At 38.1% G+C, this 22,827-nt stretch overlaps 1 protein-coding gene across 1 annotated transcript in view; it reads left to right on the top strand.

Annotated features, from left to right (window-relative positions):
• Positions 1-22,827, top strand: part of cntfr (ciliary neurotrophic factor receptor) — a 331,119-nt gene that overhangs the window by 13,170 nt on the left and 295,122 nt on the right. The window lies entirely within an intron of this gene.

A 22,827-nucleotide genomic window follows, 5' to 3' on the forward strand; every position in this document is an offset into this window, starting at 1 on the left:
ATTCTAGGCCGTCATGCTAAGAATTGTTTGTGAATGATATATTGTCCCAGAAATTATTGCAATAAATGATATTATTGTCAACAAAACAAGACAACATAATTTCACACAATAAACAATATCACGGTTATCAAAAATGATTCAGTTAATGTGCATTCATTGTACGATAAGTTGATAATGTAATTATTGTTACAGGCCTAGTAAGAGTGAGCCCAAATTAAAACTGGGTGTAGAATTTATTTAGACCCATAATTATGTGAATGATGATATAGCTACTGTTGTCATTATGTAACTGTATTTATTATATTGTACATATTTAGTATATACTTATTGTCAAACTACAGAAAAACAATATATGTCCAGTCCCAACTCCCAAGAAAAAATATATATATCTTACGGACTGCTGCTTTAACCAGTGCTATAACAGTGGCCTGGTGATTTTGCCTCTTCTGGTGGTCTAAAGACTTTTAATCAGCAATAAATGTTACCTTTAATAGCCTATAATGTGTTTGCTCAGTTTGTAGTGGTCTACTTTAAGACCTAATTGTTGAACACAGCTGTTTTATGAGCCTTTTTGCTAGTGTATGCAATTTTAGACCATTAACAATATGGATTTAATGGATTTTACATCACGTTATATACTCTCAGAATGAGACTGGGCTAAATAGGTAAGGTTGCTTTGAGACACTGTGGAAATATTAAATATCAGTATGGATATTAGTTACAACTACAACTAGCTGAGCTACAACTAGCTTAATTAGTTAGTTAGTCGAGGATAAACATGAACCTATTGGTACCATTCTTAATGCCAAGTGAGGTGTTCTTTGCTCCATCCAGTACTTTTGTGATGAGTTGGGCGTTTGGCGATGAGTCAAGGTGTTGAAAATCGTACATCAGGTAGCCTAGCTTAGTTTTCTAGCTAGCACTCAAGTTTTTTTTTCTCCCCAGGACACCAAATAAATGGAAAGGTTTGGGTTCTTTAATTTTTTGTTTTAATTTCGTTCAAATTTATGGGCCTCTCTACAAAGTCCTCACTTTACTAAGGTCTAATTTTTCACTGTAGGACCAAATTTTACGCCTCAAAGTACAGCAAAACAGCCGCTGCACCCCTTAGAAAATAGAAGCTAGCCTCAGAAAGGCCTCCGAATCTCCTCTCTGGCTCTCGCATGGGCTTTTAATCTATTAACTGCTGATCCTTAAACACTAATCAATGTGGCCTTTTATATTTCCATTAAACGAGAGAGGTAAATGAATAAATAAAGCAGGCTGTCAGAGTGGACGGCCTCTCCCGCTCTGAAAGCCTTTTCAGTGCAGTGCCCATGCTTTGTGCTGCATGCATTGCAAATCGCGTTATCGCGCTAGGATACCCTTTATTTGCCTAATTTTTCTCCCTCCCTTCACTTCAGACGGGGGCAGCACATTAGCATTAGCGTCGGATCGGGAGCCACCCTTGGCTTTTATTAAAAGAGACTGCAGGTTTGGAAAGCAATAAGCCACTACCTGGAAACTATGAATGAACCTTCTGGCACAGAGGTTTAGATTTGGGCATCTAAGGTTTGTGCCTGCTTTTACACTATGAGACGTTTGGTTTGACCATAATGTGAGGTGTTCTCGGTGTTCCTGGTGTTCTTTGTAGTCTTGAGCCTGGTCAGCTGAACCATGGTGTGTTTCTGCAGTTTAAAAAACACTTTTGAACATAGATGGTTTAGACTTTTGGACCAATTACTCTGTATTCAAACTGGCAGGCAACAAGTTTGTCTCTTGTTGGTGTGTAATACCATGGCTGGTTAGCAGGCTGGCTAATCGTGTAAGCTAGCTATCAGACGTTCTTCAGATTGTCCCAGTATATCTACAAACATGCGTCGCATAAAACAGAAGATGAAGAAGTGGAAGAAGAGCAAGAAGAAGAGGAAGAGAAAGAAGTAGAAGAAGAAGAATCGGCGGTTATAAATCTCTTTTATCTGTCTAATCAGAGTGGGCTCTGAGTGGTCCTGAAGACTAAAGCGCTGCTACTATGATCGGAAGATTACTGGTTCGAATCTCGGTCACTTAGCGTCCCATCAGCTGCCGGAGCCCTGAGAGAGCACAATTGGCCTTGCTCTCTCTGGGTGGGTACAGTAGATGGCACTCTTTTCCCTCATCACTCCAAAGGGTGATGTCGATCAGCATGAGGCGTCTGTGAGCTGATGTATCGGGAACCCAGTCACTGCGCTTTCCTCTGAGCGTTTTCCATGTGCTAGTCTTCACCCTCCTGGTGTTGGGGCATCACTAGTGATAGGGCGAGTCCTAATTAGTGGGTTCCACGTTCAGAACATCACTGTTGGCAATAGGAACCAGAAGCTGGGACCTTGAAGCTTGGACCTACATGTCTACGATTGGTCTGAAAAATTTGTTGGGCCAATTCAACTCAATATTCATTAGAAGCTTACAGTTCTCAATTGGATTTGTCGCTCTGTCGCCATGTTGTGCCTACGAATTGCGTACTCCCATAGTAACCGACTCGTGGTGTAGCACCTTCACTGTCCACTTCTAGTTATTATGGTATGCAGGGTTAGTATGGTACAGAGGATTGGCCATCTTGGTCCAGATGTTGCATCCTCAGATAATCCTCAGGAAGAAGAGAAAGAGAAATAGAGAAATAATAAAGAAAAAAGAGGGAAAGCCTCCTCTTGGTAAGGGGGGGACCATCCTGCTCCTGCAGCTTTTTCACAGTGGTAATAATTACATGGCTAGCAAGCCTGGTTGGAGCCACTCCCCATGTCTGCTGCTGCTTCCCTGCATGATTTCAGCTTGAGAAGAATCTTTCTTTTTCTCAACATTGAGAGCAATACTCAATGATATATATATATATATATATATATATATATATATATATATATATATATATATATATATATATGGGCCAACATGGGCAATGGAGCGATTTTACAAAAGACTCCTCAAGAAGTCCACTAAAGAACTGTTTAATCGATTATTCTTCAAAGATTCTTAAGATAAGTAAGTCTAAGACCTCTAAGAGTGATTGTGTCCCATGGAATGTAAGCATAGTCACCCAGACTTGGAATTGAACCCCAGACTCCACTACATTACATTACATGACATTTGGCAGACGCTTTTGTCCAAAGCGACTTACAATAGTGAAGTACAAAAGTAATAGAAGTTAAAAACATCTTTATACAGGGCCTAAAGGAGGTCAAAGGGAAATAATGGGGTAGAGGAGTGAAGGAGGGGAAGAAGAAAATAAGGTTAGAAGTAGTTTGAAGTGTGTTAGAGGAGTTAAGAGAGTAAGTGCTCTTTGAAGAGCTCTGTCTTCAGGAGTTTCTTAAAGATAGTGAGAGATTCTGCTGATCTGGTAGTGGAAGGTGGTTTGTTCCACCATTGGGGAACTCACTGGGGACGTTCATTGGAGGAGCGCAGCGGCCTGGAGGTAGCGTAAGCCTTCATGAGTGATCAGTGCAGGTAGGAAGGAGCCTGTTCTGTCATCACCTTGTAGGTGATTGTAAGAGCTTTGAACTTGATTCGAGCAGCAACTGGTAGCCGATGGAGCTCAATGAGCCAATGGAGCTCAATGATATGACTCCCACATGATATGGTAGCTCACTGGCAGGGTGTGGTGTTATCCACTGCCCTAACATTGTGATCGCTGTCCACTGTGGATGGTAATGCCTCCTGTGATTGCTGGTATTCTGTATGAATGGGAATGCCAAATCCATCTAGCACCTACTTTCAGGTCTTGCTTAAACTCAAGACATAATTTGTTGCCCTGCAAGCCATGAGAATGCTGGTCAGTGTTTAATCCCACTCACAAGACAGCTCATCACAGCTTATGTCCCATAACTTTTGGCATGCCTCGAATTCTGCGTATCCCATACGTAGGTCAATGCAGCGTTCTTTATTTCCATAAAATAAGACGCGATACTAGTTCTAGTTCCAAGTTTTAATAAATGTTTCTTTACAGAGAATTTGTAAAACTTTTTTGGTAAATGTAAGCCATCCCGGCCAACAATTGGACCCCCGCAGTCCCCAGAGCCCTAATAACAGTGTATTGATGACACATCCACATAAATACCAAGGATTTCTGTAATAGGGTCCTTGATGTAGTGCCTTTTATTGCCCCCGGGAGGAGGATTGTGAAGAAAAGTGGCAGCCTAATGTACATTATATATTGTTTCATCAGAGAGGCCTGCCTACTGACCGTGTTCTTTAAATGAAGCGCAGTGAAGCTGATGAATCCTTGCTGTTCTATTGTTCTCCAGCAACAAGCAGCCGCGAAAGGACGGAAAGCCTGGGCCCTGGGCCCAATGTGTGTGTGTGTGTGTGTGTGTGTGTGTGTGTGAGGAGGGGTGGGTGTTTGTTTTGCATGGGAGCACGCGAGTCTGCACCAGCGCCACGCCGCCGTTGTCACATCTAATTCCGTCCACACGTCAGAGTGAGTCGAAATCACTTAAGAAACGTCGAAATAAACATTTTTTTGAAGAAACCACTGAATAAATCCTTATAATCTTTAATATTTTTTCCTGCTTTTCAAAGAAAAATATTTAAACCTTTTTAATATCCTAGCTGACATACCACTAAAGTACATTTACCATAGCAGTGATATTCTCATTACAGATTTACTTTAGCAGTGCTACTCCAGTCACATGTGGGTGAAATTTACACTGAGAAAGGCAGTCCAGTCAGTTTTTTAAGGCTAACAGAGACTAAAGATAAGGCTAAGTTAGCTAAAGTACAGTGTCTTTCAGTTGTAAAACTGACAGTTTATGAAATGGAGAATGATTTTGAACTGAATCTTTATTTTGTTTTAGTTTATGTTAGTAGAATGTAAAAATAAACTTAAACCTGCCGTTTCTCTGCTCCCTGCTGTCTCTCTCTCTCTCCGTGGATTGGGTGTAGGCAAGGGGTTTCTGCACTGGTTTCTGCAGTTGTCACATCTAATTCCATCTATATGTCAGAGTGAGTCAAAATAACTTAAGATACATTAATAAAGATTCTCTAATTTTTGGATGAATCCAAAACCAAATAAAATTCATTTTTTTTTCCAACTTATTTTCACTGAATAAATAGAATATCCTAAATTCATTTTTTGCCCTGCTTTTTCAAAGAATTGAAAGATTACTTTGGCACTACTATTCCAGTCATGAATATATCTCAGCAGTGCTACTCATATGTGAGTGAAATTTGTGCAAAGAGAAAGATAATCAATTTTTTGGTAAACAAATGGGCTAACGCTAAAGGCCAATTAATTCCCGCCTTCATGATTTAAACTCCAGAGCGTTTCAGAGCTGCTGATACACGCAGCACGCAGAAGTATAAACTCGCTCTGCTGCGTAGCGCACTGTTTTTTTTTAATGTGGAAGGTTTTTAATGACTAAATTGGAGCAGCCTGGTGGCCAATCTTCATTAATTGCACATTGCACCAGTAAGAGCAGAGTGTGAAGGTTCAGTTAGCAGGGTAAGAGCACAGTTCTGCTCAAAATATTGCAATGCACACAACATTATGTGTGACATACCAGAGTTCAAAAGAGGACAAATTGTTGGTGCACGTCTTGCTGGCACATCTGTGACCAAGGCAGCAAGTCTTTATAATGTATCAAGAGCCATCCGGGATAATGTCAGCATACCACCAAGAAGAAGGACGAACCACATCCAACAGGATTAACTGTGGACGCTGTAAGAGGAAGCTGTCTGAAAGGGATGTTCGGGTGTTAACCCGGATCGTATCCAAAAAACATAAAACCACAGCTGCTCAAATCACGGCAGAATTCAGTGTGCACCTAAAACTCTCCTGTTTCCACCAGAACTGTCCGTCGGGACAAAAAATTAGTCTCCACACGTCGGAGTGAGTAGTCAGATGTTTGGCAACCCAATCAGAGTGAGCTCTCTATTCCTTCACTGCCGCTGACCCGTGCTGTCCGTTCTCTCACCTGCCTGCTTAAAAGGGCCCCTAATTGAAAGGCTCTGGCTTTATTAACAGCACAGTAAAGCTGTGGAGGTGGCTGCGATCTGCCCCGTAATCCTGACAGTGTCAGCGTGATAAGATTGTTTTCTCTAAGCACACAGCATTAGCCTCATTCTCCGCAGCCGATTTCCGCCATTGTCTCCGGCTGCCAGCCGAATCCTTTAAGCGAGGAACCTCCAGCTCATTAACATGGCTTAATAGTCGAGTGAGCTTTGACGATTTGCATGGATTCAGTGAATGGCCCTGATTAGAAGGACCATTTGGGATGCAAAAGACTTGGAAATGCGCTAAATGTAGCGCAGTCGTAGAGAGAGGGTGGGTTTCCTGGACATGAATTAGGCTTTCTTCGGCGCTGAACGCCATTGTGAACGGAGAATCACTGTGAAGAGTCAGAGCGACCGAGTCCAACATTAGGCTTCATTTACGCCCAGATTTATCCATTTTTTATTGCGCTGCATTTCATTCTGCGTGCATCTGCCGAGAGAGAGTGCTGCGTTTCCACAGAGCAATAGAATAAACCAGAACCAGTTTAACACCCTAATGAACGCTTCAGTAGACGCTTTTTGTTTTTATGAAAATTAATTTGAAGTAATGCACTGAAATCATGCAGAATAATTTTGGTCAAGGTTTGATTCTCTTTTTTACAGTTAAATACAACAAATAGCCTAAATGTATGCATTTTGATAAAAAATTAACTACAAAATATATAAATTCAATATTTATTGAACACTCAACCTTTTTAATGTCCCAGCAGACAAACAAACAAAGCACAAACGCACAACTTCAACAGTGCTATTCTAATTAAAATTACGTCAGCAGGGATATTCTAATAATAAGTGTACCTCAGCACTGCTATTCTAATAAAAAAATACCTCAACATGGCTATTTTAATTCAAATTACATCAGCAATTCCTCAGCAGTGCTATTGTAATTAAATTACCTCAGCAGGGCTTTTCTAATCATAAGTGTACTTCAGTAGTGCTTCTCAAGTCAACTCAACCTTAGTCAGTCATTTGGTAATGCTAAGTTAGCTTAGCTGGAGCCTATCCCAGCCGGCAACGGGCGGAAGGCAGGATACACCCTGGACAGGCCCCCAATCCATCGCAGAAAGACAGGTTTTATTTTAAATAAATGGTAATATCCAAAGATTATCAGATTATTAGAACTGATAGATCTGATTTTGCTATTTATAGGTATATGTTTGAGTAAAATGAACACTGTTGTTTTATTCTATAAACTACGGCCAACATTTCTCCCAAATTCCAAAAAGCAAAAAATATATTGTCATTTAGAGCATTTATTTGCAGAAAATGAGAAATGGCCGAAATAACAAAAAAGACGCAGAGCTTTTAGACCTCAGATAATGCAAAGAAAACAAGTTCATATTCATAAAGCTTTAAAAAGTTCAGAAATCAATATTGTTGGAATAACCCTGGTTTTTATTCACAGTTTTCATGCATTTTGGAATGTTCTCCTCCACCAGTCTTACACACTGCTTTTGGATAACTTTATGCCTGCACTCCTGGTGCAAAAATTGCAGCAGTTCTGCTTGGTCTTGTGATCATCCATCTTTCTCTTGATTATATTCCAGAGATTTTCAAATTGGTAAAATCAAAGAAACTCATCAATTTTAAGTGGTCTCTTATTTTTTTCCAGAGATGTATATATCACCTTCCTTAACAACACAATGAATCATAACCCCTGTACTGTTATTCTTATTGTATAGCCCTAACTTTTTTTTGTTTTCAGAATGTATAGCAATCTTAATTCCAAATTTCCTCGCTTCCCACCTATCTAATGATAAGCATAAGCTAGTTATCAATGGCGGCCATATGTTGGCTTGCTCAGAGTCCAATTGGCCAGATTGGCTGCTTAGCATAATAAGCTCCAAATTACTATATTTCATTAACTAATGGGGAGCCGTGGCGTTTGAGCTCATGAATGGCAGGTTTTAATAATAATTGGCCTGTGATTATATTGAAAGGTCCTGCTGAGCAGGCTAATGCTGGAAGCCTCAGGACGTCTCCAGCAGCAGACAGCCTGCAACTGGCTTATTAAGGTTCGGTGTTTGACTGGCTCAGCTTTCGCTAAGAGACACGACTGCCTTGATTACTGTTTAATGTGAGCACTGCAGGGATTACCTGTACAGATAACTTTAATCAAACACGCTCCTTAAGCTGCGATTTAGACTCGCTGAAGCGAAAGAGTCCAGGGTTTACTGTTTCAGAGAGGAGTCAGAAGTTTCCTCAGATCGCCAGTAAAAATGGAGGAAATTTTCCTGTAAAACTACAGTTTTTTTTTACAGTGTAGAGAATTATTATACACACATGCGTTGTTATTGTACAAATTGCCTAATCAACCAATTATTGCTGATTTACTGAGAGGTAAGAATCTAAACTCAGCCAATTAATCCCAGCATAGTGTGCTCAGAGGAACCGCGACGCGGTTTTGATACATCAGCTCACAGATGCCTCGTGCTGATCGACATCACCCTAGAAGTGATGAGGCATAAGAGTGCCATCTAGCCCACTCAGAGAGAGCTTGACCGATTGTGCTCTCTTAGGTTTCCACCAGCTGAGGGCAAGCTGCATGTCCAGGATTCGAACCAGCAATCTCCCAATCATATTTGGCAGCATTTTAATGAAATTCAATTTAGTCAACCAATCATTGCAGATTTACTGAGATTACTGAGGTAAGAATTCAAACTCAGCTAATTCTGATAACTCAGCTAATCTTAGATATCTTTAATCTAATGTAAAAAAAAAAGCACTTCTTCTCGCACTTCAAACTGTAAGAAACGCCCAGGCCGTGACCATCTCTAGCTTTTCCCTCCAGGCTAAGTATCCCTCTCTACTCGCATGTCCTGACAATGCAGATTAAGCCACAGTGAACACTGTAGAAGCTTGTCCAACACTGAACTGCACTTAAGCTGTGTTCTCGGCTCGGCTTGCGGAGCCACATGGCCGTCTCTTCTGCTGCTGCTGGGTTTGAAGTATTATGTAAGTGGTGGGACACAGAGCCGGCTTGTTATAGTTGGCAGGTGATTCCATTAAGCCTGTGAAGCCCCACTGCTTCTGCCAGAGAACTTTGTTGAGTAAAGTTATGCACTGTTGTTAGATTAAGGAGAGAGCACAGTGTTTTTTTTTTTATTTTATATTGTTGCACTGTAATAACTACATTCAAAAAAGTTGAGGTTCAAGGGTTCTTTAGTAAAGTTTTTTTTTTCATATATAAAGTAGCGTTCAAAGCACTTAGAAGGAAATGTCAACTTGCATTGCAATGCTAATCATTTAAAGATTTATTTCTTTTTTTCGCGCATATTCAGCATCTACTCAGCTGTATATCCAGCTTTTTTTTTAACTGCTGCTGATGCAGCATTGACGAGTAGCATCACTGCGCACTCAGAGGAAAGCACAGCGAATCGGTTCCGATACATCAGCTCACAGACGTCTCATGCTGATCGACATCACCCTTTGGGGTGATGAGGCGTAAGAGTGCCATCTACCCACCCAGAGAGAGAGAGAGAGAGAGCAAGACCAGTCGTGCTCTCACAGGGCTCTGGCAGCTAATGATGGCGAGCTGCATGACCAGGATTCGAACCACCGATCTTACATTCATAGTGGCAGCGCTTTATTTAGACTGCTAGACCACTCGGCGCCAGTGCTATTCAGAAGAAAGATGTTACCAGAAACAATAAATGATTGAAAATTTAGATTGATATGAGAAACTCTTATTCACATTTATTGAGTAACACATATAGAAGTAGTGTCTAATGCAACATGCCAGGCATCTTGAAACATAGAAGTGTAGAGGTTCCTAATGTTGTCCACATCATACAGATTTTGCAATAGGGGTGGAGTTTTGGTAGTACGTCCAGCGACATCCCAGGGAAAGGTTCTGATGATTTGGCTGCTCATAGCATAACATCTTCAAGTGCCTTCAAGGCCTCAAGCCTTTATTCACGTACAGTAAAGTTGAGCTATTAAAGAGCCAGTAATGAAGGCCAAATGAATGCTGAACAGCAACTTTACAGGAGAGAGATAAAAAAAAATAACAGCTTAACTTTCAATGGAAGTCAATGTAAAAAGAGTTCATTTCAGTTAACTCTAAGATTTTCTTTAAGAAATTTTGAAACAGTGCAAAGGATAGTTTGTGTGTACAAATTATTTAGTAAAATTTGTAGTAATGGGGCGCCAAAGTGGTCCACTGCCACTATGATCAATGGATGGCTGGTTTGAATCCTGATCATGCAGCTTGTCATCAAGTGCCAGAGCCAGAGAGAGCACAATTGCCCTTTCCCCTCATCACTCCAAAGGGTGATGTTGATTAGTATAAGGCGTCTGTGAGCTGATGTATCGGAACCGAATCGCTGTGCTTTCCTTCGAGCGCGCTGTGATGCTACTCGCAGTTGGAAAAGAAGCGGTGGCTGATTTCACATGTATGTTGGTGTGTTGGGGCATCACTAGTGATAGGGGGAGTCCTAATGAGTGGGTTGGGTAATTGGCCTTGTAAATTAAAGTAAAATTTGAAAGAAATCATTTATATAAAAAATAATGTGGTAAAATGAACACAAATGCAGATGCTTTTTTTATTGCATAGCAACAATATTATATATATGTGTGTGTAAGTGTGTTTAAGCAAAAGGGCATCCAGTTTCCTCAAAGAGGACATGCCACTCCAGCGTAATACAGCATTTCTGACAGGGTACAAATGATCAGAGAGAGGAAGTCTCTCAGGGCTGGAGTTCTGGAATCTGTCCCTCATCAGTACTTGGGCTAATCTACACATGGCAGCTCCACTGACTCAAATGAAAAGCCGAAATCCACGTATTTTAGGGCTTCATTAAATATTTAGCTCATCAACTTCGGAGATCTCAGCACTGTAACACTCGCCAAATAAACCCTGAGCGAGGAAACCGCTTGTGGGTGAATGAGTAAAGAAAAATGCAGAGAAATGCAAAGAAATATATCAAACGTGAGGTGTTATAAAATAATAATAATAATAATAATAATAATAATAATAATAATAATAATAAAAAATGTTTTTAAAACAAGTGTGCATTTTAGGGTTGTGCCATATCGTATTGTACAAAGTAATACAATACAGTGTCAATTATCATTATTATTATTATTATTATTATTATTATTATTATTATTATTATTTTATTTATTTTTTATTTTTTTCTTACTTTGCACTAGGGGAGGGCAATATGGCTCTAAAATAAGATCATGATATTTCATGGTATCTTCGCAATAACAATACTATTGGCGATATGACAAAAAAAAAAAAAAAAAAAAAAAAAAAAATATATATATATATATATATATATATATATATATATATATATATATATATATATATATATATATATATATATATATAAAAAATACACTACTGCAACAAAATGAAAATGAAATGTTATTATTGCATATGATATATGATATGGTATGGCACACCCCTAACTGAGATTAAAAAAAATAATAAGAATTTTATCAGAATTCTAAGAAAAAGTCAATGATCCAGAATGTCATGATACTAATAATATTAGTAATGCACTCCAAATATCTCTATATATCCAGGATTAAAGTAAAATAAATGATATTAGACAGATATAATCTGTCTCTATAATCTGATGTAATAATTAGGGGTGAGTGTTATGGCACAATATTTCAGGGTATAAAAGCGTTCACAATATTTAAACATGTTATTATAAATGATATTATTGCTACTTTGCAGTTTATATGCATGCACTAAATATTACTAGTATATTACTACAATATTAATACTATATACACTTCAGTATTTTGGTAGATCTTTATGTTACATTTTTTTTTGTTTGTTTTTTTTTTTTACATTATTATTATTATTTTTTTCTGAATGATAGAATTAATTTATTCATGTATACTTTATTAAACATTTATTTTGATCCAACAGTATGTTCCTAAAATTACTCAAATATTTTTCAAATATTTAATTTTTCAAAGATTTTCTGTGTTAAATGTGTTAAAATCAGGCTGACCAATCGGAATTGACCTCTGTTAAGATACATAACAAGCATGTATAAAGCTTTATCTTGTTCAGATCTCAGAGAACTCCACTTTGACGGTTCCACTGCATGAAAAATCTCAATCTGCTTTTACATCTGAAATAATTGCACTCTGTATTAAAGGGCTTTCATACGGAAGTAATTGATTATCCAATAAATTGAATGTTAATAATTGAAAGTTATTAATCATAATCAGTCACCAGACTCTGAATCCAGCATGGGTTCATAAGGAAGAAGATAATCAGGTAGATAGATAAACAGATAATAAATAAATAAATAAATAAATAAATAAATAAGCCGCTGCGCTGTTGATTTTACTCGTTCTAATAAGAGGCGCGGCGTGATTGGAAGTCGTTACTCGGGTGCGGGGAGATAAATGGGCCGAGCTCCGCCCGCTCCTGGCCTACCGTATCATAAATATTCCTCGCCTGCCTCCCGGGGGAGCGCTTTTCATAAGACCTTCATTAATTACTGTACAAATGTTAGCTTTCAAATTGTAAATAGTTTCCCCCACTTTCTCCTGCTAATTTCCTGTTGCTAAAAGGAGCAGGTTTTGACAAATGTGCCAGAGCGCGCTGCGGTGGGAGCAAATTTATGGCCGTTTCCAGCTAAAAAACGGCTCTCATCTCTTTTGATGTCTCCTAAAATAACGAGGCACTCTGATTAACTGGCGCAGTCGCAAAGTGGAATGGATAGCGGCGAGCGAATGCGCTAATGGTGGCTGGAAATATTACGTTTGACAAGAGTGCATTAAACAGTGTGTAATTTAAGTGCTCTGACGTCTCGCTGCTATGGGAAATATAGTGGCACATAATTTACCTGGTAGAGGACGAGGAGGGAGACGAGCTGGAACCCGGGATTTAGATCTGCGTTCGGGCTGATCAGTGACTTCATAGATGCAGTCGTGCATAGTGCAGTCGGTAGGTCTCCAAATGTTCCAAGACATGGGAACTTATTTTAGTGATCCATATCCAGGGGCATTGCCTGGGTACACTGTAAGCCTGGATAAGTAGAATTTACTTTAAAAATTAGAGGGAACCGGTTGTCTTAAAAAAATTTAAGTAATGGGTAATGAAAACTGAAGTTTTCATAACTTAGAATATCAAGTTATAACAACTAAAGGGGAAGTAGATTTAACTTTTTTTATTTGTGTTATACTGTAAGGCCTTTTTAAGGCATCCGGTTCGCTCAAAGTTTTTTAAGCAATGGAGCATGAAAACTTGAGTTAGCATAAATTAAAATATCAAGTTATTACAAATAAAGGGAAGGTTAATTTATTTCTAAGGTAGCCCAGCATGAATCACTACACACTGATGGTGAGTGTTAGTCAGAAACTGTTGGACACACCCAGTATGCAAATAGATTGTGACAGAAGCCAATAGAAAAGAAGCTGCAAATGGCAACAGACTAAACTCAAAAAAAACTCAGTTATTATAAGTTGGTTCAACTCAAAGATCTCAATTTATTTTTTAAACCTTTACTATCTATCTAAGCTAGCTAATTTTTAAGTTAAGCTAACTGACTGTCACCAGCTGTAATTTATTAATCACACAGTGGGTTTGATCTGGGTTTGATCACATCAGCGCAAGGGGGCGCTTCCCTATTAGCCCCTCTCGCTCCCCGCAAAACCAGCAAGCTGATTGGTTGTTTCGCCTGAAGGGTGGAACTTTATCCTTGAACTGGCACTGTCATTGGCGTTAAGAGATTTTCCATTTACACATCGGTCATGTCCTGTCTCCTCATTAATAGTATAGCTGACCTGAGCGAAACGATACGGGGCTACTGAAAAATTATTCGGGGCTAAAGCCCCAGAAGCCCAGGCCAGACGACGCCCATGTCGAGATCAATTGCGGTCCGTGCAACTGGAAATAGGGTGTTTAGGGCGTGTAGGTGTTTCTTTGGTATCGTTAGGGTGCAAAAAAATATGCCCTGCGCAGCTCGAAACATGCAAAAGGCATGTATTAATTCTCTCAATTAATCATGTGTGTGTTTTGACGTTATTTCATAACGTGAAATAAACCAATCAGTGTGCCTGTCGTCATTCCCTTTAAGAGCCAGGTGCGCTCTGACTTGATATCAAGTTGATATCAGGGGGGAACAAATTATCAAGGGGCGATATACAAATCAATTACGGTTCCCCAGAATGAAACAACTGTTGGAAGCCTATCAGAGGAGCGATCAAACAGTGTGTTGAGCTCTGTATCTGTTTTATCTTTCATTTGATTCATATGTATGAGCCCTCAGCCTCTTAAACCCTCTGCAAATACCCCTTTCTGCTTCATTTCACATGTCCTTCGTTAAGCCAATAGAAATCACTGATGTGCGCCGCGTCGCTCATGCACTGGTCCGGCAGTGATTACAGCGTGTAAAGCCTAAAAAATCCCCGGACGACACAGAATCCAAATGACTGTGACGTCATCAGCCTGGCAAGCTCCCTCAGTGATCCTCCGTGAACCTTATTGATGTGTTTGCCATGCCCTTAAGGGGAAACACAACAAGCTTAAGTGCAAAGTAATCTGCATCCCCCTCAGACCCCCTCAGCTGCTTTCGGTCCTAAACAGCCTCTTGTACACGGCTTTATCTGAATACGGCGCTGATATGAACTTGGCCGAACTGAGCTTTTATAAGCTTGTAAATGTGTTTTATAGAAAACTTTACCTTTCAAATAAAAGATTTGGAGCCACAGCTCTTGAATTATTCTTTCGAGGATTATTTAAAGGAAGAGAAGGAGGAGGAAGAAGAGTTCCACGAGGGAGGAATTTGTTTGATTGGTAGGTTTTAATTACAATACCAGGATTGTGATGATACTGCTACATAAACCAATAAAGCATAATGATTATTATGACCACCTCCTTGTTTCTACACGCATTATCTCATTTTTTTTAGCACTACAAACCAGGCACCAGACACTCATGAGTTTATCTGATTTTACCAAATTGAAAAAGAGGAAGATGGGCGATCACAAGCCATCAAACCGAACTGAACTGCTTGAATTTTTGCACCAGGAGTAAAGGCATAAAGTTATCCAAAAGCAGCGTGTAAGACTGGTGGAGGAGAACAAGCCAAGATGCATGATTAAAACTGTGATTAAAAACCTGCAGGGTTATTCCACCAAATATTGATTTCTGAACTCCTAAAACTTTATGAATATAAACCTTTTGTTTTCTTTTTCTATTTGGAATTTGGGTGAAATGTTGTCTGTAGTTTATAGAATAAAACAACAATGTTCATTTTGTTCATCTCAAACATATACCTATAAATAGCAAAATCAGAGAAACTGAACACAGAAAATGTTATTTTTTTCCAGAGCTATATGTGTGGATTACACATCTAGCTTTCTGTGTACACATTTATGCGTTTAATGTGTGGTAACTACATGTTTTAGTGTGGTTGTTGACAGACGGTACATAGTCTAAAAGGCTTGTGAACCACTGAAAGTAAAAATAAGGAAAGTAAATATAACGGAAACTGAATTAACTTATCGTAACACCCACATTGTTCAGGTGCAATGAATGCAATTTCAATGCTTTAGCTCATTTATTTATTTATTTATTTATTTATTTATTTATTTCATTTTTAATAGGTTATATACGGAACTATGCAACCACCCACTGGATTCTATTAAAAGCACTTCGTAAGCCGTAAGTCAGAGAGTTTTTTCCAAGTGGCTGGAAAACATGCTAAAATGACTGTTTGCAGTCAGCAACTGATGGCACAGCACAGATGGGTGGAGGACGGGAGATTAGGCTTAGAAACATCCTGCAATATTCCTTTAACCTCAGTCGAGCACTCATCGCCTCGGCGTGATCGTAATTTATCAGTAAATTTCAGTGCAAATATTTACCACTGGATTGAAGCCCAGTCCCTTAATGCCTTACATTCACACCAGGAATGCTGAATCACTGCTGCCGTTATTATCAGAAAGCAGGAGGGCCGGGCCGGGTCTGGTTCACGCTAAAATATCGGCCCTTTTTTACGCGCCAAGGAGAGTTCAGCACAATCCGATGGAGCGGCCGATGGCGTATCGGGGTGGTGCAGGGCGTCCGCTCGGGGCACCTGGTGGATGGAGCTGGCAGGGCTTTGCTGTTGGGGGCAGATGGAGAGTATTGTGCTGGATGGGGCTGTTTAAAGTGTGTCCTGAGCCTTACTCAGCTCAGAGTGCAGTCGGAGCACTTTGCATGTGTGTGTGTGTGTGTATATATATATATATATATATGTGTGTGTGTGTGTGTTTGTGTGAGTGTACGTGAATGAAGGACACTGCTGACAGCCTGCTATTTGTTCTGTCCTTGTAAACACTGACACGATGCTGGAGTACATTAGCACAGATTTATTTACTGCTGCTGCTGCTGCTGCTGCACTCTTCAACTGTTTGCTGCCCTTCAGTAGAAACAATGTCAATGTTTTTGTTAGAAGATTTATTATTATTATTATTATTATTATTATTATTATTATTATTATTATTATTATTATTATTATTATTATTATTACTCTAACATCTTCTGAACATCATCAACATTTTGATGATGGTTAGTCACCATCTCTAATAAGTGCCCTTGTGATAAAGTTGTTTATTTAAACAAAACAAAAAAACAAAGAAAAGTAAACTTAGTATTATTTTATTATTTTGTTTTATTTTTTATGATAAAACTATACTTTCACAAACTGTGTCCTGTGAGCCTATATGTCTGCAATAAAACTGTACTTCAGTGAAATTTGCTACCGAAATATTAACAATTAAAAAATTAATAATTAAAAACTCTCATGATGCACATTTAAGTGTTAAAATTATACTTAAAAATGTTTTTTTAAGCAGGGAGATTGAAATATAACAAAATAAAATGGGAAATGATGTTTATTTGGTGATATTTTAGATGCAAATGCCCAGTTGGTCAGTACAGACATGTGAAAATCTATGTCTATGTTCTTTTAGAAATGTTCTCATATTCATGTTCATTATCATAATAATAATGTGAACCAGAACACTTAGAATTAATTGTGCTAATCTTTGAAAACATTGTTGGAATACAGGAATTGAATAAAAGATTACTGTTTAAAATGCATCTCGTTTAAACAGGGATATTAAACTACATAAATAAAAAAAAAAAAAAAACAGAAAATAATGTTTATTTGGTGATATTTAAGATGCAAATGCCCTGTTGGTTGGTATAGATATGCAAAAAATGTCTATGATTAAAACTTGTATTTTTCTTGTTTAGAAATATTTTTTTCTCTTATTTGTCATCATCATCATCATCATCATCATCATGTGATGAATCAACCGGAACACTTCAAATTAATCGTGCTAATCTTTGGAAACACTCCTTTTTGGAATCCCTCCAATTTTTAACTAAGCTATATTTAGGAGGATTCAACTAAATAGTGTCCTAGAAAGTGAAGTTCTGTGAAAGTCTAAATGTCTAATATTCCTAGTAATATTATAATAATTAATGACTTTTTAACCTCCTTGTATTTGTTTTAAGTGATTTTATCTACCTAACATGGCATATAATAAATAGATAGTTTGTACAGAAGATTTTTACAGAAATTCAAATAAAAGTTTACTTTTAAAAAATGCATCTTGTGTAAGCAGGGATATTAAGATAAATAATAAACAAAAAACATAGAAAATAATGTTTATTTGTTGATTTTTAAGATGCAAATGCCGGTACCGACCTTTTTTTTTTTTTTTGCTCTTTTAGAAATACAGTAGTTAATTCTCATATTTATCATCATCATCATCATCATTATGTGATGAATCAACCATAACACTTACAATTAATCATGCTAATCTTTGGAAACACTCCTTGGAAACCCTATATATATATATATATATGTATTAATATATAGCTTAATGACACTCGTCTCATGAAAAGGCTGGTATATAATCGTGTGTTTGCTCTCTAATTAGCATTTTAAATAGGAGTGTGGTGGAAAGAAATGAAAGGGGAGCGATGTCTGGAGTTTTTGGCCAGTTCTGACAGTTTCCTCTCTCTATCCAATTAAGTCTTTGACATTCACAGTTCACCCCTATTTCGTGGAGAGCAATTAAATTTGGCGCTGGAGCCGCTGAGTGGAGGTAGAGGAGCAGAGAGATTATTTAGTTTGCGGTGAGAAGGACGGGAAGTTAATGACCAGGAGAAACGGGGAGAAAATAAAGCTGATTGGCTAAATAGGCTGATGCTGAAGGAGCTCCTGATTGACAGGGCAACAGCTCATTATTTGCTTCTTTGATAAAGCTGTTAAAACGCTCTGCTATTAAAGTGAGCGGAGCAACTTTAATGCGTCACAAACGTCTCGCCGGCGTTGTGCTTTAATCAGTACCTACAGATACAATAATGCAGTGACTAATAGCTGTTAGTGATAAATGACAGGTCTGGACAGCTAGAGCTTATTGTACTGTCTGGCTTTATAGCAGTGACATTTACAGTAAACCTTTATAATGCAAATAGCTTTATATATATCCACTGATCAACTGATCCATGTTTCTATAGCAATTATCCACTTTTTAAGTTCTACAGATCACATAGAAGCTCTGTAAAGTTCTATAATAATTACAGACTGTAGTTCTATATCAACTTCTCTGCATACTTTATTATTATTCTCCTCCCTTTACAATGTTCTTCAATACTCAGGAGCCTAAAGGACAGAAAACTACCACAGATCAGACAAATCTGATGTCTACGCTGTCTAAAGTCTGGTTAATATGAAGAACAATCATAATAAAGTCATTTCTTATAGTTTCAACGAGCAAAAGGCACAATATGTACCACTATAAAAAGTGATTTTGTGTTTTAGTCAAAGTAACTAATATTATCAAGTTTCACAAACTTACCGGCCAGAACAACTCAATAAAATAAGTTCAGAGAACTTCAACCTGAAAACTTAATGCATGTTGAGCCAAAGAGAAATTATATCAATGCTCTTTCTACAGTGTTGGCACATACAGCTTTCCGATAGGCTCCTGGTACCACATATTAGCATTCTGGGTGTGGCCTCTCCCTTACTTACCATTTTTGTGTTGTCTGTTGCCCAAAGCTACCTAATCCTGGACATGCTTTAGTGTAATATATATGTTGCTTCTCAGGCTTCAGTGTTGTAGGCTGTAAGAGCAAGTTATGCTGTTTTAGAGTTACAGAGTTCATGTTTGTTTGTTGAAAAGAACTATGTTTACGATTATGAAAAAACAGTTGAGTTGAACGTATCTAACAGAACTCAGTTAAGTTGAATAACCTTAACTAATTCAAGTTATCATCTAGCTTTGATTGAGTTAAGCTAAATAAACTTAAAATTCCTTCTACCTGTTATTTTATCTACTTAAAGGTTAGAAACAAGTTGTGTATTCTTATACAGTTCTGAGATCAATGCAAAATAAGAGATTTTAGATAATACATTATATTTAAGTGAAACTATAATGTAAAATGTGTAATGTATAATGTAAAAATGGTGTCCTAGCAGGTGAAGTTATCTGAAAGTCTTAATGTCTAATATTCCTAGAAATATTATAAGATAAATGAGTTAATACTTATATAATACTTATATTTAACCTCCTTGTGCTTGTTTAAAGCGATTTTATCTACCTGAGCATTAAGATTAAGCTTAAAATGCTTAAAATGAAATAAGACACATTAGACAGATTAAATTAGGTTATAAACAAGTTGTATATTCTTATACTGTCCAAAGAAAAATGTGAAATAAGAGATTTTAGGTAATAAATTATATTTAAGAGGATTTAACTGTAATGTAAAAATTATGTTCTAGCAAGTGAGGGTCTCTAAAAGTCTAAATGTCTAATATTCCTGGTAATACTATAAGAGTTAATACTTAATTATTTAACCTCCTTGTGCTTGTTTAAAGTAATTTTTTACCTGAGCACTAAGATAGTGCTTAAAATGAAATAAGACACAGTAGACAGATTAAATTAGGTTAGAAACAAGTTGTATATTCTTATACCGTTCTAAGAAAAATGTAAAATAAGAGATTTCAGATAAATAAACTAGATTTAAGAGGATTTAACTCATTTTTTGCAGTGCAGTATTGTGATAATGACGCTCTATAGGCTGCATTGTTCTTTGTGATACAGTGGAAATAACCCTTGAGCGCTGGTTGGCGCCGGGTTATCTGCGACACGATTTTGCGGGTCTGAATAAAATGTCAGAATAAATTGCCGTACACAAAAGGCCTCTCTTGTTTGGAGCAAATCATCAAAGCAACTATTATTTGATGTGAGACATCAGAGAATCATATTGCGAAACAAGATCAAATAAACCTTCAATCAGCTTCTCCCATCACTCAGCTTCAAAAGCAATCCCGCTTAGCAATCAGCTAAAGCTAAAGGGAATCAGCGCTTCGATACTGCGGCTCGTCCAGCTGCTCTCCGGCCGGCGTTCCGGGGAGAGACGGATGTTGACCTGGATGCTGGGAGCGGCTGTCCTTCAGTCTCTCGCTGCACAGATGTTGTTGCGTGCTGTCTCTTTCACCCACTGCTGTTGAGGAAGCTTCTCCTCCGTGGATCACAAGCTTGGAAGCGGCATGTGGGAGCGTTAATTGATTCCCGCCGCTGCTCGCCGTGGCCGCCTTGACCCGGCTGACTTTGCGCCAGCGCGTAAACGACCCTGGTAAATCAGGAACTCTCATAAACTCACTGAACAGCGGCGGCTCAGACTGGACGTGCCAACAAACCCAGCCTATCAATTATGTGGTTCCGGATGACCCCCGGTGACCCCTGTGGCAGAGAGACTAGCAGCCAGCTGCTCACTAACAGGAGCCTAAATAAGCTCCGCCCTCACTGCTTCACTCATCTGCCCTTTCATATATGTAATATATGTATATTTAAATATATATATATATATATATATATATATATATATATATATATATATATATATATATATAATACATAATTTGAACAAATAAAAACGTCTCTTACACTATATGAAAAATTTTCTGATAAATGGACCAATAGAAATTCTACAAAATTACCTAAACTAAACTCTTTTTACATTAACTACCATTGAAAGTTAAGAAGGTTTTTTTTTCTCTCCTGTAAAGTTTTAGAGATTCTTCTTTTTTTTTTCATTGGACAAGAACAATATACGCGACGGTGCAGTGGATAACACCACTACCTGCTAGAAAGCTACCACATCACGTGTGAGACTAAATTTCAATTCCTGGTTTGGGCGACTTTTGCGATTAACAATACTCTTGGCGATATGACAAAACACTGAATGAAAAAAAAAATAAATAAAGAATACACTACTGCAACAAAATTAAAAAATAAATGTATAAATATTATTGCATATGATATGATGTAGCACACCCCTAACTTTTAATTAGAAAATACAAGAATTTTATCAGATTTGTAACAGTAACAAGTCAAGTCAAGTCAAGGTGTAACAAGTCAATGATTCAGAATGTCATGATACTAATAATAATGCACTCCAAGTATCTCCATACAGTATGTGACAGTGTGCAAACATTCCCACACCGAGACTCGAGACTGGAGCCGTATTAGCATTAGCTGCTAACCATGCTAAGCGCTAGCTCTTTTGTTGTTCAGAGGTGAGTATTATAGGCCTGTATCCTGCTGCTAACCCCGGCTAGCACTGCTGGTGGAGCATTAGCATTACCCGCTAACCCACTAAGCGCTTGTTCTTTTGCCATTCAGAGGAGAGTATGTCAGACTGTAGCCTGCTGCTAACCCTGGCATTAGCTTTCGCAATAAGGGTTCCTCAGTGTAGCACTGTCTGGCTAGCCTTAGTAGAAATCTGGAAATCAAAGCTTACTGGAGATAAACGGAAGCGCTTTACTCATTGATTATGAGAGACATCTGTGTGGATTTACATCCAGCGCTCGTTTGATTTAAAAAATAATGCACCACATAATCCGGTGCGCCTTATGGTGCAAAAAAATAGGGTATGTATATATCGCCTGGTGTTGGTACAAGTAAATCTAACACAGCAGTGACACTGAGGTGTTTAAAAACTCCAGCAGCACTGCTGTATCTGATTCACTTGTATTGCTCTTGTATGCTCAGTTCAATTGCAATTCTGTGTGGATCATTATCCTCCTCCTTCTCTTTCTCGGAGAGTGCTCCCTGTTTAACCAAATAGGGAATTTATAGAGCTGCCCGGGATGACCCCTGCATATGTCAGGCAGGAGTGAAGACAATTGAGGGCAGCGGTCTGCTGTTATCACTGTCTTGGCCTTGAATAGCAATAAAAGCATTAACCAAAACGCTGGAGGCCTTTTTTTTGTTACAGTCACTTGGGGTGTGGTCTTTTCGGCTACATACAGATCTGGAAAAAAATAAGAGACCACTTAAAAATTATGAGTTTCTTTGATTTTACCAAACCTTTGAAAACCTCTGGAATATAATCAAGAGGAAGATGGATGATCACAAGCCATCAAACCAAGCTGAACTGCTTGGATTTTTGCACCAGGAGTAAAGGCATAAAGTTATCCAAAAGCAGTGTGTAAGACTGGTGGAGGAGAACATGATGCCAAGATGAATGAGAACTGTGATTAAAAAACAGGGTTATTCCACTGAATATTGATTTCTGAACTTAAGCTTAAAACTTTATGAATGTGAACTTGTTTTCTGCATTACTTGAGGTCTGTAAGCTCTGCTTCTTTTTTGTTATTTCAGCTATTTCACATTTTCTGCAAATAAATGCTCTAAATGAAAATATTTTTATTTGGAATTTGGGAGAAATGTTGTCTGTAGTTTATAGAATAAAACAACAATGTTCATTTTACTCAAACATATACCTATAAATAGCAAAATCAGAGAAACTGATTCAGAAACTGAAGTGGTCTCTGAATT

The sequence above is a fragment of the Astyanax mexicanus genome, chromosome 20 (assembly GCF_023375975.1).
Source record: "Astyanax mexicanus isolate ESR-SI-001 chromosome 20, AstMex3_surface, whole genome shotgun sequence".
In the NCBI taxonomy this organism is placed as follows: Eukaryota; Metazoa; Chordata; class Actinopteri; order Characiformes; family Acestrorhamphidae; genus Astyanax; species Astyanax mexicanus.